At 42.0% G+C, this 17,909-nt stretch overlaps 1 long non-coding RNA gene across 1 annotated transcript in view; it reads left to right on the forward strand.

The window, feature by feature from the left end:
- LOC133748553 (uncharacterized) overlaps window positions 1–17,609 on the forward strand; it is a 115,424-nt gene extending 97,815 nt beyond the window's left edge. Inside the window, exons 3-4 of the long non-coding RNA XR_009864467.1 lie at window positions 16,809–16,873; window positions 17,543–17,609. This is a non-coding gene — a long non-coding RNA (uncharacterized LOC133748553). The remainder of the gene's footprint in view (window positions 1–16,808; window positions 16,874–17,542) is intronic.
- Window positions 17,610–17,909: the final 300 nt, after the last annotated feature.

The following is a 17,909-nucleotide window of genomic DNA, read 5'->3' on the forward strand; positions in this document are numbered from 1 at the left end:
TCAAACCACCTGGAGGAAAACATGGAGGCTGGGCAGTGAGGGGTGGTAGAATGTTTGCTCCATACTGATAGGAGCTGGTATGTACTTGTGTGCAAGGGGTTCCAAAATGTTCATGAACAATGGAACTCAAAGATAAGCTCATTTTGGTGGAAAAAATGTTGAAATCCACATGTATAAGAAAAAATATGCAAGGATTTAAAACATTTTTGCAACAATGAACTTACCTTTTAATTCAACTTCCGCAAACGTTTTGGAGTGCCCTTGTATGATAAGGAATAATATACATCTAACTTCTTATTAAATGAAACAGAACATACTAGGGGGCTAATTATATTTCTGTTTTTTTAGGCTTATATAAAAACCAGTGTACATCTCCAGACAGCACAAAAGGGGAATAAAAAAAAAAAAAGTCTTCCTAGTAGATATCAATCTATGATGGTAAATTTTCCAAGTGTAATCCACAGGTGGATAATGGAGTCTAGCAGTATAAAAAAATCTCCAGATTGTCTCACTCACTAATAAGTATTCTTTTATTCTTATAGAAAAATTAAAAATACAGAAAGCAATAATAATCACCTAAAGCCTTGCCACTGTGTGTAGAATTGGTATATTTACAATCACAATTTTCCCAATTAAAATAAATATATGTTATTTGTATAAAAATTATATGGTCCTGCATATAAGAAAGTCCATATACATATTATATAACTGATTTTTCCTACTGACTGTAACAGACGTATACTTCCACTGTTATGAATTTGCTTCGTAGTTATTTAATCAATAACTTTTGATTATTTAGATTCTTTCTTTTTCCTCTTTTTTTTTTTTTTTTTTTTTTGACAGGCAGAGTTAGACAATGAGAGAGAGAGACAGAGAGAAAGGTCTTCCTTCCATTGGTTCACCCCCCAAATGGCCGCTACGGCCGGCGTGCTGTGCCAATCCGAAGCCAGGAGCCAGGTGCTTCCTCCTGGTCTCCCACGTGGGTGCAGGGCCCAAGCACCTGGGCCATACTCCACTCCTCTTTTCTTTTTGCTCTGACCAGTAACTCAGCAGTTAACAGTGTTAAACAAACGTATTTATACACTTATTCTATTCTTTCCTCAAAATAAAATCCTAGAAGGGGAATTGCCAAGTCAACTGTATTTTTTAGGACTTTTGTTCCATATTGCTAAATTACTTTCAAGAAAAAAAACAATTAACATACCACAAACAACCAGTGAAACTGCCAGTTCCCTCATATGCACACCAACTGGATTTAATAAACTTTTTAACATTTTTAACATCCTATAACAGTTGAATTTGGATCAACAAATAGGACAAAACACCTGAGGAAATTCGCATACTGTCTAAACTTGCTGTAAGCTGCGGGACTCTCTCTCCCTCATCCTCTCCCTCTCCTTCTCCCTCCCTCCTTCTCGTTCCCTCTCTCCCTCCATCTCTATCTTTCTCTTTCTACTTAGGGAGAAATATACATATGTAATAAAAGTATTTTCTCATCAGATAAAATAGATACAAAATGTAGTATGATGGTGACTTCTGAGGGGGAAGGCAGTAGTCAGAAATGAGACAAGAACACTGGGATGCTGCTGAAACATTTCCATATCTTAGCTGCTGGAGGGATTGCACACACCCGTGCTATTGTTCTGTTCTAGAACTGACATATGTGCTGTGGACATGTGAATCAATCAGCAACAGAGAGGGGATTCAGCACTGCATGCTTAGTACCTAGCAAATTTCATTTTCTAATACTTCAAATAGTGCTACAATGTCACCAAAAGTGGAAGCAGTTTTTCCCTGCTAGGTCCGGGCCTTCCCAATATCTTAATGGCTGAGTGCATGCCGCTGAGAGCACGGTGCAGACACTCTCCAGAGAACTCCACAGTTCCCTAGAGAAGCAGCTGTGCCCTCACTACCTCGAGCAGAGAATTTCTTCCCTCTGGAGAATCAGGGAGAAGAACGAACCAGAATATGCAACAGATACAACTTCTGGAGGAATTCCCTAAGGCTCAAGGCCATGACCTTACCCAGTCTGGTGTACTTTTCTAAAAATAGATCCCCAATTCTGGTAAACTATTAGAGGAAAACAGCCTATTTTTAAAGGAAAGGTCCTAAATCGCTATATCATTTTGCTTAAGCAATGAGCCAAGTCGTTTCTAATGAGGTTGCAGCATTACTGGAAATAAGAGATATATTTAAATAAATAGCCCATACATATATCACCCCAATAAATCACGTGAAAAATATTCTCAAAGGTACTAAATGTATTTTTAGTGGCATGTGCCTCACTTTTCTGGAAGAAAAAGATAATGCTGGAACATTTTGAGAATAAACATTTATCCAAATTAGTAGTCAAGACACTAGTAAAATTGTTTTACATTTTCTTAACACCTTTAACTATACCTTATGCCTCAGAAACTATTTTTCCTACCTTTAATAAAATACAGAATGTGTCTGTAAATTAGAAGAAATATGAGAGCAGAAACTTTCTCTGACTCAGTGAGAAATCCTATCATGGCCCTGTTACCTCAAAGCCTGGGGGCAGGATGGCTGGCTGGATTTGCAACATTTCCTAAAATGATCTGCACACCAAAAATTTTTAATTTTTTTATGACTGCATTTTCAAATATTTTTAAAATCAGTACCATATCCTTTTTTTAAAACATTCACAATAAAAATGTAAATAAGGTCCATTTATTCAGTCAACAAACATGCTGAGAGACTGCTGTGTGCCTGGTATTCTCTTGGGGACACACAGGGCATCCCTCAAAGCCCACGTGGTCAGGATATCTTATAAAGTCCCCTGTATTAAGTCTGCATCTGTACTTTCTATGTGATGCTCACTGCCTGGAGGAAATAATCGTCATTTTGTGTGCGGCACAGGGTGCCCAGGCCCAGCACAAATTCTGTCCCTCCATGCTACTCACTCAGCCACTGCTTCCCGCGTCCCCCATGCCCCCACCCGCATCTGCATCTGACACTTAGCTAGCCTCACCAGCTTCCCTCCCCTTCCATGCCTTCTCTTTACCTCCCTTTTCTTTTCCTCTCTGTCTGCTCCTTTTACTGTAAAACTAGGAAAATGTTAATGCCATCTCACCTCCCAGGAACTCTTCATCAACTACAGTGTAACCTCACTTCTCTGTTCTGCCCACCCTGTGTGCACTAAGGTCAAGAGTGGCCTCCTACTGTACCAGAAAAGGCTTAAATTTCCTTCTCTTACTTGAACTTGGCAGCAGTAGCCACCCAGACCCTGCCATCACCTCTCTGCCTTCTCCCCTTTGCAGAGGCGTCTCTTCTTGTTCCCCTTCTGGGGCCTCTCTTTCAGCTCTCTGCCAGTCCCCTTTCTCTATCCATTTCTCCAGGATGGGCACTCAAACCCCAACCCACATGACCTCTGCTCCAGTGCTTGCTGGCCTTGGGGTTCTCTCCATGGGTCACATGTCATCCAGCATCCTTGGAGTGCTGTCCATGATGTCCTTCCTCATCTCACCCATTCCTCTTTTCTCTCTGCTCAAATCCCATGCATCTTCAAGGGACTGGCTTAAAGAGCAAGTTGTAGCGGCTGAGGGCATGGACTTTGGAGCCAGATAATGTGGTTTCACATCCTGCCTCTGCATTGAGGGGCTGTGAAATCTTGAGAAAATTACTTAACTTGTCTGAGCATTAGTTTCCTCAACTACAGAATGCGTGTGAGAAAAGTGTCTGCCTCCAGAAATTGTTAGGAAAACTAACGAGGTAATATTTGTGAAGTCTGTGGTGTGTCAGCATTAAAAATATTTTCCAAATGCCCAAGCTTTTAATCACCTCTGACCAGCCCATTTATTGTCATGTATTGTACATTTTGGGTAAATGAGCACCTGTCCCAGTCGCCTCTATCCCACCCTGGCACAAGGCATTCTTATGTGGATGGGTTTTCCATGGCAAGTTAGGGAGGTCTTTTTGGCAGAGGTGAGGTTGGGTGTTGTTGGGCACCAACACATTCCATTCCCCCAACTGCTTCAGCCCAGTGAACTGATCAGGTGACAGGAACCATAATAGTGCCAAGCCCAATTAATCCAAACCAGAGTGGCATACACTATACATTTCTGTATCACATCAGTTAAGTTTTATTTTCCATCCCTCATACCTGTTTCTTTTTCTGTGTCTAGTTAATCAGCCTTATATTTAAAACATGAAAAGCCTATAAAACATGAAAACCACAAATCCACAGTGCTTTGTACAAGAATATCCTATTTAATCAAGAAACCTTCCAAAGTAACTCACTTAATGCAGCCACCAGGTGCCAGGTGGTTATATGTGCTTTAGGGGATGGCTAGGGAGTATATAAGAGAGAAAAGCTACCTTTCTCTCTCTCTCACTAACTCTGCCTGTCAAAAAAAAAAAAAAAATAGAGAAAAGCTTACTCCCTGCCCTTGGAGGTGGGGCTCACAATGCCATCTCTGATTAGAACACATGGTCCCCCTCCTTAGCAGGCATTTTTAGAGTCCAAAGATGTTCCCGTAACCCACTAATGCATCTGTACCTTTAATTAGCCCAATCGAGCATATAATTCGGTAAAATCTCTCACCTCTTTTGCTCCTTTCAACTAATCTCTGAACACTTCATTTTCTAGTAAGCTCTCACTGTAGAACAAGCATAATGAAATGACCAATATTAACCCATTGTTAGATTAAACAAAGTATCTCATTGGTTGATGGCATTCTATATTATTGAGGTTTGAAATGGGTCCTATCTTATGATGAAAACATTTGGTATTTGCCTAATGAGACCATTCTTGTACCTACAAAGGAAAAAAGACAATGTATTAAAACATTTCTTGTTAATGACAGCATGTTCAGCACTTCCTGCTCACAGCCACATCTGTGGGTGAGGCAGCTTTTTCAATATTAAATGCTGCAGTTGGGCCCATATTCTTAGGAGATATCTGATTGGCTACTCCCCAAATATAACTTAAATTGGCTTAAAATAGAACAATCACATGCTAACCCAGTAGCATTAGCAACTCTATTAACAGCCAATTTCACATCCACACCAGAGGGAGTAAAAGGTAATTTGCTCATTATCAACACCCTCCGGCAGTGGAAGGAAATGACTGTTCGTCAAAAAGTATTTTCCAGCATAACAATAGCTGCACCCATATGTAACCACCCCCTTCTCCCTTCCCTTCCACGACATAATCACTGAAGAACAGCTATAGGAAAAAGACTTTGAAGTATAAACAGGTTTGATGTAGGTAAGTCTACCACTTCTCTCCAGTATCAACCCCTCCTCCATCTCACCTGGACCCTCTAGGGTTACCAACAAAATGTTCAGCAAGTCATCCTACAGGGTTCAGGGTGGATCCCAGTACAACAGAAATTGTTCAGAAGAGAAAGGTTTTCAAGTCCCAAACTACTAAACGAGTACCTCAAACTATTTTAACCCAACCAGTTGAACGTAGGCAGTTCTTAGAGTCCACTGCCACCAACTTTAAACTGCAGGCATATCTAATGATCGAAGAAAATACACCGTTCAGAACCACAGATTGTACCAATGACAGTTATAAACCTCACCCACCACTGATCTTCATTTAGTAAAGATTTCTTTAGAAACTAGGTTCTCTTGTTTGTTTTTACTCAGTACTTAGTAAACCTCTATAGGATGTGTTTATATATTTGGAAATAACATACTATTATAGAGATAAATTAATTCCTATCTAGCTCTTTAGGCCATTATTTCCTCTTCCTGCTTCTGTCTACCTTGTCTCATACACATAAAAGTGAGGCCAGTCTTTGTGAAGCAACTTTTAATGTGTCATTCCTGTGCTCCAAAACTTCCATGGCTCCCATTCCAGGCTCTGAATCCTAGCATCTGAAGCTCTTCACAACCCTGACCCTTCTACTCTTCCAGCTCTAGCTGGGAATTTTTGTTTCTCCTCAGTATCTTAGAATACAACCCATCTTCATTTATCAGGATCAAAGGCAAGATCAAATCCTTCTTGATCATGCCAAAATAATCCACTGCACTTCTGAACAGCACTAGCCCTTTGGGACACTCTGCAGCTTCAAAGTGGATTACAAGGGGGCTTCCCTCAGAACTTGAAAATGACAGAAAGGTTGTTCCGGGAGAGATGAACCATACCCAAAGTCACCTTCGACAGACAAAACAGCTCTCAGATCTGTAAAACCTAACTGGACCGTAGTTGACTGTGGAAGAACAGAGTTTATCATTCTCATGATGTAGGGAAGAAGGGAAAATTTCATCACAGAGGGAAGGGAATGATACCTGGACCCTTCCTATGATGAGGGAGCCTTGGCCAACAGAATGAGTATCAGTTCCGTTGGACAGATCTTCGCTCTCTAGGACAGCTACATGATCCCGTCGGAAGCTGACATTCGTCATTGTATTATTTCAGTGTCCATTATTTCTGATTCTGTCACCTAGAAACCTCTTTAGTTTCTCACTTTTGTCTACAGAGAGAGAATGTGCTGGCCTTGTGAACCAAGAGTTTTGCAGTTCCAATAACTGTGATTTTTTTTAACACTAAATTAATTATATGGCCCTCATTCTTTCAACAAATGTTATTGAGTACCTACTCTGCACCAGATACTTGTCCACATACTTGAGGTAAGATAGTGAACAAGAAAGACAATCTCTTGATAATGGAGTTTACAGTCAAGTATGCCCACAATTCTAACATAGTAGGATGACTACCATGGTAGGATGTTCAGGGGATCAGGATGGGAGCACATATTTACAAAACCCAGGCTTGGAGAGCCAGAGAATACTTTAGAGGAAATTATATTTACCGTAAGTTTTCAGGGGTCAGCTGGAGTTAGCTCAAAGATGGTGACAGGAGAGGAATGGAATGACACATATAGCACAAATAGCATGGGCCAGAGGCTAGGGATATGCCTGGAAAACAACGTAATTCAGTAGAGCTGTGTGGGAAAGTGTGAAGAATAGTAGGGATGAGGGTCAAAAATACTGGACAAGGATAAAGGAAGTCCCATAACCCACTTCTCCAAAACTTTTTTGTATAAGAACAATGAAGAATTATTACAGGATTATGAGCAGGCTAATACCATGATCATTCATTCCTCTGATTTCTGAAAGAGTGGATATGGCATTGGAAATGAAGAGGGCCAATAGAAGATTTATTTAGAAGATATAATAGGCAGGACTTGGTAAGGGATGAGTTGCTTGGGAGTTGAAGTGAGTAAGAGAGAAAGAGAGAGAGAAAAACCAAAATGGTGCTTGGATTTCTAGGCTTGAACACCTTTCTCTGAGGTGGCAAATAGAAATAGTTAAAACACAACTCCAGAGTTGGGTTACCTGAGTTAGAATCACTGCTTCATCACACATTACTATATAATCTTGGACAAGTTATTTACCCTTCCTGTGCCCTTGTCTCTCATCAGTAATGAAAATAATCAAAGCACCTTTATCACAGATTACATATACAGATTATATAGATTACATGTGTTAATAATGAAGTGTTAAGAATAATGTCTGGGCCGGCGCCGTGGCTCAACAGGCTAATCCTCCGCCTTGCGGCGCCGGCACACCGGGTTCTAGTCCCGGTCGGGGCACCGATCCTGTCCCGGTTGCCCCTCTTCCAGGCCAGCTCTGCTGTGGCCAGGGAGTGCAGTGGAGGATGGCCCAAGTGCTTGGGTCCTGCACCCCATGGGAGACCAGGAGAAGCACCTGGCTCCTGCCATCGGATCAGCGCGGTGCGCCGGCCGCAGCACGCTACCGCGGCGGCCATTAGAGGGTGAACCAACGGCAAAGGAAGACCTTTCTCTCTGTCTCTCTCTCTCTCTCACTGTCCACTCTGCCTGTCAAAAATAAAAAAAAAAAAAAAAGAATGTCTGGAATACAATAAATGTTATATATATTTGTTAAATAAGTAAAATAGATGATACAGGAGAGGAAGCAGTTTGGCATAGTGTATTATGTGTTTGGTTTTGGAGAGGTTGAATTGTAGAACAGTTGAACATAGCTATCTAGAAGGTAGCATGTACATAGATCTAGAGCTCCAAATGGAGAGAGAGTTAGGCTGGCGATGTTGTTTTGGGTGAAATCCTCATTTTGTTATCAAGACTCTGAATGGATGTAGGGGAGGACAAGATGAAAGAGAAAGTAAGAGACCATTTCAGGAATGGACAGAGGAGACACTTGCTGAGAAAAGAGAAGCAGTCAGCCAGATAAGCAGGAGGAAAACCTGGAGAGAGTCTCAGAAACCAGGCACAGACAATGTTTCTAGAAAGTGATTCTGGAAGCAACCAATGCTGCCAAGTTTGTCAAATACAATGAAGACTAAAAAGAATCCACTGGAGCTAACAAAAGAAATTTGACCTTGGCCAATCAGAGTTGCTGCCTCTCAGGGTGGAAGTAGTGAGTAGAGCCAGAAGAAGGTGGCACAGGAAATATAAAGAGCCAGCAATCATAAATAATTCATACATGAAGATGAATGGCAAGGTGCCAGCAGGGGAGAGGGGAGGAGTGAGGCAACAGTGGGGTCTTGTTTCTTGTTGTTGTTGAATAGAAGACACTTGAGCACGTTTTACTGCTGTATGGATTATTTGTGTCCCCCCTCCCCAAGATTCATATGGTGCAGTCCTAACCCCTAATAGCCAAGAATGTGACTTTATTTGGAAATAAAGTCATTGCATTAGTGATGAAGATGAGGTCATAGTGGAGTAGAGTGAATCCCTAATTTTAAGTGGCTGGGGTCCTTATAAAAGGGAAGTTTGGAGAAAGACTTACAAACAGGGGGAATAATATGTAAAGACGAAGGCAGAGATTGGTATGATAGGTTTACAAGCCACAAAAACCAAAAGATAACCAGCCAACCACCAGAAACTTAGGAGATGCATGGAACATATTCTCTGTCACAACCCTCAGAAAGAACCATGCCAGCACCCTGACCCTGCGGTCAGCCTCCAGAGCTGTGGGACCAAACACTGATGTAATTTGAAGTCACCCAGTCGTGGCACTTTGTTATAGCAGCCCTAGAAAACAGACACAGGTGTGAAAGAGACATTCGCCATTGACCTTATTAATCAGGGTCGCAGCTAGAAGTAGATAGCATGCTCAAGCCAAAAATATGTGAAATATTCTATAAAGGGACTAGGCACAAAGGTATTGGCATAGTGTAAGGAAGCTACAAGACATCTTGCAGGCCGGCACCGCGGCTCAATAGGCTAATCCTCCGCCTTGCGGCGCCGGTGCACAGGGTTCTAGTCCCGGTCGGGGCGCCAGATTCTGTCCCAGTTGTCCCTCTTCCAGGCCAGCTCTCTGCTGTGGCCAGGGAGGGCAGTGGAGGATGGCCCAAGTGCTTGGGCCCTGCACCCCATGGGAGACCAGGAGAAGCACCTGGCACCTGCCTTTGGATCAGCGCGGTGCGCCGGCCGCAGTGCTCCAGCCACGGTGGCCATTGGAGGGTGAACCAATGGCAAAGGAAGACCTTTCTCTCTGTCTCTCTCTATCTCACTGTCCACTCTACCTGTCCAAAAAAAAAAAAAAAAAGACATCATGCAGTGCCTCTGTGAAGTAAGAGCAGACCTTGGTCACCTCCAGGCCTCAGGGGCCAGGAGAGGGAGCAGACCTGCAGTGAACAACAGAGTAGCCCCTTGGAGAGGCCTTGAGAGACCAGAGTCTCAGTCACTCCTGGGGACCTACCAGGGAGGATCTGAGATGTGCATGCAAATACAGCATGTTCTTCTTTCCCTCTGGTCTCCTGCTAACACTCTGCACCAGCCAAACCCACCAGAGCCAGAGAACAGGAGAGCTGGTTGATACAGTACAAGAGTCCACCTCACCTAACAGGCACAGTGATGCGAGGGATAAAGAGGAACCCAGCCCAAGACCTTTTTCACATTTTGGGAGCACATGACTACATTATATATTCAAATCTTTAAATTTTAAAAACGTGAGTAAGAAGACCCAGCAGAGAGAGAGAGCGCCACAGTTACAAGGTAGCTCTGTGTGATGCCACCTGCAGGAGGGAAGTGGGCCATTTCACAGCACAAGTATTCTCGTAGTTGGTTGTCATTGTACATTTCTGCTTCACCTACTGCATACTGGATTCTTGGTACTTTCAGATTATTAAATAGATTCATATTTATAGTCTGTGTTTCTCTTTTTTCATCTTTGGAAGTATCCATTGAGAGAGATGTTTCCCAGTATCACCCAACCTCTTGACTTTTGAAGTAACTGGAATGCATCTCTCTTCTTCTAAGCTGTCTTTGAGATACACTGGTGACCATAAAGAAAACAGATTTGGTTTAAAATTTGGGCTCATAAGAAGCAGGAAGTGACTCTAAGACAAGCTTCTATTTATAGCACAATTGGTAAGAATCATTTCTTTTAACTATTAACTATAAACATGTATTTAACCAAGCCTACTATAAAGGACTAAAATATCTAAATTAATACATGTTGACATGTTATCTTCTTTTATATGCTTCCACACCAAATTTAGCTAATGTGTTATAAAAGTTAGCACAATATCTTTGATAACAGTAGCAAGCCTTTTGTAATTAAGGCTGGCATTCCCGTGTTTACAGCAGTTCACCTGGGGGCTTTGCAACCTGAATACATTTTAAATCCCACAAAGAAGGACTGGCTATGTGAAAATCTTTTTAGTCCTGAGATTGGCTTTCCCAAATGACATTAAGGAGTTGTTTTGTGATGGTCCACCTCAGAAGTCTTTAGCTTGTCATCCCATAACTGGGGCTACCATATATTGGTCCCCCTGCTCTTGAAACAAAAGATCAAATTTTGAAGTCAGCCCAGCCCATGTGACTGTCTTCACACTGTATTATTTATCTTTGATGGATAAAAGGGTAGGATGCAATAAAATACAGAAATTTTCATAAAGGGAGGACAAGGCTGCTCATGGATAAATCATTTGAGAAAAATCAGCATTGAGCTTCGACCCAATTTCTCCCTCACATGAATAATGGGATGAAGTGCAGTAGATAAAACAGGCCTCAGAGAGCACTGGCAGGAGCAAATAAGGAAACTGGGTGAGTCAGAGACATGACTGTACTGAGGTGACAGGTAACCCAGAAATGCAGAGTTCAGAATCTTCCTAGATGTTTAAGAAGTGGGCAGCATTATGGGAAGAAAGAAAATGCCAAAAATTTTCAAACAAAAAAAAACAGAAAGCTAGAGACACAACGGATGAAGCGTACCGTTTTCCGATACGATGCACTGCCGTGATAGCCAGCAATCCGTACTGAGTATTTCTGTGTTTTTAAGCCACACCCCCATGCTGCCATGCACAGGAATGTGTTCATTTCTTCCATTCATTTTGGGACAGCGTTCCCTCTGCAGCCTCCTTGCTGTCACAGCTGCGGGAGCACTGGGCTTACCTCCCTGTTGCCACTTGTGCAGTTGATGTGCTCTTAGTTACCAAGCACTGGACTGCTGCTGCCTTCAGTCAGTCCATTTAGCCGAAGGCCTCTGATCTGTTCACATTTACTACAACACATACACAGGGCTGGAGGATTTCTTTTTTATTTTTCTTTCTATTTTTTTCTTTTTCTTTTTTTTTTTTCTTTTCCTTTTTCTTTTTTTCTTTTTTTTTCCACTATTGATCTGGTGCTTTAAGAGGGGAAAAAATCTCCTTGGCTGTCTAAACACTATCGATCCCTGCTTGGGAGTCGCAGCAGAAGTGTAGAAAGGGCGTGGATGAATTGAAATTTCATTTCCGACAACTTGTTCCTGTTATTTTTACCCTTTTGGATGGGGAGAAACACGTTGCTGCGGCTTCAGTCAATGTGGTCGATAGCTCCACTGAGAAACTCAACACGGTTTCTGCCAGAGGTTTGGCAATGAGACATGATGTTGGATTTAGAGTGTGTGAAACTGAAGGATGCTGGTGAAATGCATGAGGTCTTAACACCAAGCAGGGGCAGAACAAGTGGCGTTGGGCTCCTGCAACCTAGCAGAGCTGTGGCTTTGAAGAAGAGAGGGATCACCAAGACTCGGAACTCTGCTGCGTAGAAGGGGTCCTGAGAATTCTCACAAACAGCTTCACCGGGGTGCCAGTGCCTTGCTTTCGACTCTCAGTTGCCTGCCCCAACAGCTAAGAGCCAAAGATCCTTTCCAGCCAAAGCGAAGTTGCAGGCCTTGAAAACAGCACTGTGTTGAGCTTTCACACAAGAAATCTCAGGAAAGGTCAGGGAAAGTGTCAGTGCAGAAACAGGAGCCCCAGGCCCACAGGGAACTAGGGGGCAACACTGGGCACCCAGGGGTGTGCATCTGCAACCAGGGGCCGCAGGAAGCTCTCCCATCCCTTAGGCACAGGGGCTGGGAGATGGGGCTTGGTGCCAGTAGCACAAGCTTTGTTCTTTTATTAGATGTTCAAAGAATACAGGAGAGAATCAGCTCCCCACCCCCACTTTCTAATGGCAACATCTGGCATTTATGTAGCCATATACCTTTGATCCTTAAGGATGCCAAAGCACTTTACAACCTGCTCCAGTGCTAATGGCCATAGCAAGCGTCTTATAATAAAGCTGGCCAAATCTTCCCCATACGAGTTCCCTCTTCTCAGTTTTGCAGTACACGCACCGTTTTTCTTTCTGCAAGGAAAGACTCCAGTTTGGATCCCAAACTCCCCTTTTGTTTGTCATTTTTTTTTTTTACAAAGTTTGTGCGGGAGTGACTTTTTTTTTTTTTTACTGAAAGTATTTCATAACCATTTCTTAATAAACAGTATTTCATTTACATTTCCAATTATCTTATAGCCGCATCTCTGCCCCCCATCCCCATTCCTCCCATTCCAGAAAAAGATGGAAATGTTCTGTACTCCTGGGAGCCAAGAATCTGCATGGCGGATGAGGTTGCGAATTCAGACACAATAAACAGAATCAAGAAAAACTGAGCTGGCATTTGACAGAAATTGTAAAATGACACTCAGAAATGTTGCTCTTGTGGAAATTACTGATATTAAAATATAAATCAGTGTCTTGTGTTTCCCGTAGCACCAGAGGCTCTATTAGGTTATGCAGTTTGATTGCTGAGCTGAACCTAAGAGACTTGGCAGTTCAGTGCTGAAGTTATCACAAAGTATTTAACCCTTAACCTGCTGGAAAGCAGGCACCTTGGCAAAGGCCAGTTGCTCATATTGCCTCCAAAAGGCCTTGACTTTTTCATTGAACCCTTTAAAGCTTGGGTGAAGACTAAGAGGGGGAGAGGAAATAACAGTATCTGGAAAATTCTTTCTCAAGAGTTTTGGTGCATAGTACAAGGCAGAAAACAGCCAAGGGCAACTCAAAAAGCAGTTTCTACATTTTAGAATTTTACAGAGTTGGAAATATGGTCTCTGTTATGCCTGTGTTATTTATCTAGTTTCCATTACAACTCTTTAAGGCGGGCATTATTATTCCAATTGTTTGGATGTGAGGAGAAGTTAACTGGCCCCTGGTCACATGACTCTAGTCAAAATGTGAGTCCTGATTCCCAGAAGAATTAGCTGGCAAGGAAAGTGCAGGACAACTCCGGAGCACCTTGTGAGGCCAGAGAGTAAAGAAGTGCTCCCAAAAGAACAGTGGGCTTTCTGAAAGGGCACAGGAACCAACCTGTAAGAGCTCCTGGTAGCCAAAGCTGGAGCATTTGAATGACAACATAAATAATGGTACCAGATTATAATCCATAAAATAGATATCCATGTGTGAAAAAATAATTCATTGAACTGGGAAGAGGGGACAGCTCTTCCTTAGCAAATAATTCCAAAGAATAAATGTAGAAGGAATAAGGGAAAGAAAATAGAAAGTCTCCTTCAGAACACCATAGTAGAAATTATTTCAAGTGAGATTGCCTTGCTCAAAATAGTGAAAGCTTGAGGAAACAGGACACTTATAGGCCCTCAAAGTATCTCCCTCCAAGAGACTTATTAATTATAATGGGGAAAATTACATTTATAGTAAATAAATCCGGTAGACCTAAGTATTGCCAAATGAACAAGGTTATCATGAATGATGAGATATATTGACATGAAAAATCCCCTGAAATAATTCATTAAGAAAGTGGGCTATCATACACTTACCCAAAGGCATAGTCTCAATCTAAGCATGAGGAAATGTCAGGAAAATCCAGATTGAAGGACATTGGTAAAGCAGGTGGCCAGTACTCTGAAAATGTCAAGATCTTGAAAGTCAAGGAAAGACTAAGGAACCATCACAAGTTGGAGGAATCTGGAGATAAAGGATGACTAAGTGCAACATGGGAGTCAGATGGGACCCTAGAATAGCAAAAGGACATTGATGGAACAACTGGCGACAGTGTAATGAAGTCTGGAGTTCTGTTAATAGTTGTTAATTTCTTACTATTGATCATCGTATCATCACTGTTTATGATGCTAATGTTAGGGAAGCTGGGGAAGGCATCTACAGGAATGATTGCACGCCTATGCAGCTTTTCTGAAAACCCAAGATTATTTCGAAAAGATCTGTATATTCCTGTTCTTTCACTGGAGTAGACCACTGCTATCTTTGTGTGGGGAAAAAGCAGATCACAAATAAGCATAATAAAAGCTAATGACTTTGTTAAAAGAGGAATAGATATAAGGTGCTGCAAGAGGTACCGCACATGTGGCAAGGCTGCTAGGAGGATTGACTATGTTATGCATAGTGCCTAGTGTACAGTGGCTGCCATACACATATTAATATTGCATGTACATGTAGAGAAGATCACAGAAATGGCAATTTAGTTGGACCTTGAAAGTATATCATTTTCAACAGGCAAAAAGAATGTATTTCTTAGAGAAAGAAAGAAAGAAAGCAATCAGGTGGGAGGCTTTTTTTTTTTTTTTTTCTGGCGTGTCTGTGATCATGGCAACCAGATTAAATGGAATGTGTACCTCAAAAATGAAATTTTATGGGATGTCCAATTCCATACCAGAAGGCTATGTTCGAGTCCTGGATCTGCTCCTGATTGCAGCTTCCTTCTAACGTTCACCCTGGGAGGCATTAATGATGGCTCCAATATTTGGGTCTCTGTGATTCACATAGGAGATCTGGATTGAATTCCTGGTTCCCTGCTTTCCCTTTGCCCTGCCCAGACTCTTGTGGGCATTTGGGGAGTAACCCAGTGGATGGGAGTGCTATCCATCTATTTATCTAGTTTTCTCTATTTCCCTCTAAAATACATAATCACTTTTTTAAAAAGGAAATGCTACTTACTGACATGGAAATAATGGTGGTGGCAATAGAAAGGCTGAGTATGTGACTGTCTTCCCACTCTAGCTCCTCCCACTCCATATAGCAAGTGAAAAAGAAGAAAGAATGAAATCAAAGCACTGATATGTCACACACAAAAAACAAGTCTGGGGCCGTCGCTGTGTTGCACTGAGTTAACACCCTGGCCTGAAGCACCAGCATCCCATATGGGCGCCAGTTCAAGACCTGGCTGCTCCACTCCAGCTCCCTGCTGTGGCCTGGGAGAGCAGTGGAGGATGGCCCAAGTGCTTGGGCCCCTGCACCCACAAGGGAGACCCAGAGGAAGCTCTTGGTTCCTGGCTTCATATTAGCACAGCTTTGGCCATTGCAGCCAGTTGAGGAGTGAACCACTGGATGGAAGACTCTCTCTCTCTCTCTCTGCCTCTCCTCTCTGTGTGTAACTCTGACTTTCAAATAAATAAATAAATCTTTAAAAAAAAAAGTCAAAGAAGAGAAGGAGCATTTGAGAAAAATATTTGTAGAGATTGAAGAATTGGTCATGATGCAACAGAGATTGCAAAATGTGCTGCAGAAGCAGCTAGTGGAGGTGCTAGAAATGCAGAGTAAGTTACAGAGAAGTCTCTGTGGAGGAACTTAGACAAGCAAGGGTACTTGGCTATTTGTATTAGATTCAGCTGCATGAAACAGAAAGATACACATTAACAGTGACTTAAATTAGATAGAAATTGCTCTCTCTGTCCAGGGCCAGCATGGTGTTTCCACATCATTAAGGACCTAGACTCCTTCCATTTTTTTAAGCATCTCCTCATATTCCAAATGGTGGCTGGAGCACTAGTCATCAAATCAACATTGCAACCAATTAGGAAGAAGGGAAAGAACAAAGCGCTATCTCTAAAGATTTCCTAGAAGTTGTCCCAATACTTCCTTCTCCATTACATTGGTCAGTGAACACAGCCATGCTTATTTGCAAGACAGACTGGGAGATGTAGTCTTTGAGTATAAAGACATTCCATTAAAATCAGGGTTCTGTCACTAAGGAAGAAAAAGAGTATATATATTGCAATAGGTAACTAACAACCTCTGTGAAAGTTACCCAAGTAGATAGCAATAGGGAGATTTTCACCTGAATCGGTGAGTCTGATAAACTCTAGAGCCCATCTCTTGTTCTTCATGGTCCTTCATTTCTTCTGTCCACCAAAAGCCACTTTCTGGGGAGACCCAAATAGCCTTATTTTCTCTCCAAAGGAGCCTCATTCATGGATTTGGACCACAGTCCAGTGTTCTTAATATCAGGTTCCTATTTTCTCTGTTATCATGCAGAACTCCAAACCACAGCAAAAGCCAATTCCAACATCATCTCCTCTTAACAGTTATCTCCCCACATTAGATGTGCCCCATCTGACCAGGAATTTTTCTCTTTTATAACTGGGTTTGGTTCCAAAACTGTGGGCTCTTCATGCCAGGCCTCCACAAACTATGGCTCCATCCATGCATTCTGTATAGAAATAATTTGTTAGACAAGGAGAATTCTGGTCCATTCATAGTTTTTGCATTTTTTAAAAGAGAAAATGTTGAATATCCTTCCATCATTTCAGTAGCTAAGAGCTCCAAGTTTCATCCCACTTTTTTCATTCATAGGAAGGACATTTGAGAAAAATCTAAAACACAGCACAAGTAAAGGAAAGACCTGTGGCTGAGTACAGGTAAATCCAAGTGAGTTTTTTTATTAACCCCCAAGAATACCTTTAACTTAAAATGGAATAGTGTCTCTTTCCCAGAAAACCCAGAAACATGTTCTAGATGAGGAAATTTAGATCCTTAACTGTCTCCCATCCAAGTTATAAAGCAAAAAGAAATCAGCAGTGTCACTCTAAGGCCAGTAATTAATTATTTTCCAAGGAAGTTACCAGTGCCTTGGGGAAAGCACTAGCATCAGCAATCTGTGACCCTGGCATTTGTGTAGCCTAATGTGCACAGATGGTGTATGAAATACTCACTGAAGAGTTTTCCATCTTGCCCCAGGTCGCCTGTGTTTCAATGAGCATGTTCGCTTGTACCCTTTTTCCTTCTTCTCCCCAAATTAAACAAAGACACTCTGAATTAGGAAGGAGAAGAGATGAGGCATTGGAACATAAGCAAGAGAATTTCACCCTAGTGAGATCTACAAGATGGAGCAAAAAGTGGGGAAAATATTAATAGATCCCCAAATAGGTTTAGTGATCCGTTGTCAGAGGGACTTTGACCAATGCCGGGAAAGTGAGCGAGATCCTATGGTCCTATCCCCTTTTTCCAGCACCTTTCAAGGGAAAGCCAGGGGTGCTGGTAGAGTTTCTGAGACCATGCTTGTATGTGTGTGTGTTTGTCTGCATCAGGAACATGGAGGAACATCTTTCGAGGGTCAGAAAGGGCCAGCTAACTCAGAGACAACAGGATGAAGAAGGTGCAGTATATGCATCGGAACAAAGACAGCTCGGCACACTGGAGAGAGATGCTCATGACCTTGGATCAAAAGCTGTTCATGATACCGGGATCCAAAACAGGACCTCAGAACTCAGGTACACTCTGGCAAGACCTTGAAAATATTGAAGGAATCACAAACTAATTAATTTTAACTGAAAAATGAAAACAGTCCTTTCTCAGAAATAATTAAGATTATGTTTCCTGCCACTTTATGGAAGTGGGGATCAACAAACAGGTTGAATAATAGAAAAATAGTTACTTTTCCTTTGGGCATTTGAG

The sequence above is a fragment of the Lepus europaeus genome, chromosome 19 (assembly GCF_033115175.1).
Source record: "Lepus europaeus isolate LE1 chromosome 19, mLepTim1.pri, whole genome shotgun sequence".
NCBI classification, from domain to species: Eukaryota; Metazoa; Chordata; class Mammalia; order Lagomorpha; family Leporidae; genus Lepus; species Lepus europaeus.